This window comes from Notamacropus eugenii, chromosome 7 (assembly GCF_028372415.1).
Source record: "Notamacropus eugenii isolate mMacEug1 chromosome 7, mMacEug1.pri_v2, whole genome shotgun sequence".
Taxonomy (NCBI): domain Eukaryota; kingdom Metazoa; phylum Chordata; class Mammalia; order Diprotodontia; family Macropodidae; genus Notamacropus; species Notamacropus eugenii.
The window spans coordinates 41161295-41162808 of NC_092878.1; the positions used below are offsets into that span (position 1 = coordinate 41161295).

At 35.5% G+C, this 1514-nt stretch overlaps 1 non-coding gene across 1 annotated transcript; it reads right to left on the bottom strand.

Annotated features, from left to right (window-relative positions):
- Positions 1 to 395: 395 nt before the first annotated feature.
- On the bottom strand, positions 396 to 499 carry LOC140515074 (U6 spliceosomal RNA). Its single transcript, XR_011970836.1, has one exon. It is a non-coding gene; the product is annotated as a U6 spliceosomal RNA (small nuclear RNA).
- Between the last annotated feature and the right edge of the window lie 1015 nt (positions 500 to 1514).

Here is a 1514-nt window from a genome sequence, read left to right on the forward strand (position 1 = left end):
ATTATATTGTTTGATCCTCACAACAAATCTGGGAGGTTGGTGCTATTATTATCTTTATTTTACAGATGAGAAAACTGAGGCCAGCAGAGGTTAAGTGATTTATCTAGCGTCACATGGCTGGAAGTGCCTAAGGTCAGGCTGGGCACTCTATCCACTGAACCACCAAGTTGCCAAAAGCAGGCACAATGTAGTCCTTGTTCTTATGGAGTTTACAATCTAATGATAGTATATGTAATGAGAATATAATTCTTACTTCATATGCATGGACACAAAAAGAATAAAAGAAAATATTATCTTGTCGGAGTACCCTCTACTTCTTTGAAATTCATGTAGTTCTTAAGTCTATAGGCATATTCCACACCCAAGTACTCTTTTTTTATTTAAATAACTTATTTAAAAATATGGAATGCTTCACGAATTTGTGTGTCTTCCTTGTGCAAGGGCCATGCTAATTTCTGCATCACTACAATTTTAGTACATGTGCTGCCGAAGAAAGCACTACACCCAAATATTCTTTTTTTTTTCCTTCTTTCAATCTAATTAGCACACGAATTTATTTTAAAACCTGATAATCTAGTTATTAATAGTTTCAATTAATTTTAGCTTACTATCTTTAGTTCTCTATGTTGAACAATCAAGTCATCTTGTTTCCTGTTTATGCTTATTCTCTTTTGTCTTTTTTTTTATTTTGTAATGTTTAACAATCACTGCCATACAATTGTGATTTTATTCCCCCCACCTACCCCCCACTCCCCCCCTCCCTCCCCACGACTGCATACAATTCTGTATAGATTCTACATATACTTTCCTATTGAGTATATTTTCACTATAGTCATGCTATGTAGTCAGACTAAGATAAATGAAAGAAATCGTATAACAAATCAGAACATGATACACAAACACATACACATACACAAACATGATCTGCTACAATATGTGAGTGACTTCCATATTTCTCTCTCTGAGTTACACCCAAATATTCTAAGGACATAGTTCAAATATGTAGATTCAAGCCCCCTCCACTATGAACTATTAAATTGTCCCTCATGCTATTCCATTGACCTCTCAGAGGGTCAAGTATAATTAAATGAGGGAACTTGGGACCCAGTACTGAATCTTCATTTAGCTGTGTTTCTCTGTTTTTTCCTCTGTTATAGTCCTAAGTCATCAATATTGCCCTCTGAATGCTTCCCAACACAGATGCCACAGCAACAGTATTGCATAGGAACTTAATTCCTCTTTTCAGCTTGTTCATGGCTACCAGGATGATGGAATGGGCACAATGGCAGACTAGAACATGGGATCAGTACTCTTGTTTCTGTTTCTTGAAGTCCTTGGGTCTTACATCAATCTAGACCAAAGAAAGCTAGCCCTTTCTCCATCCTTTTCAGTTCTTTTCTTAAAATAAGCGTTTTGTGCATTACCATCTTGACAGCTTTATGAGTAGGATTGATTGAAAATACATGGTCTATGTTTTCTTCTTTAAATATTATGTTAAGTACTATTAGCATAAT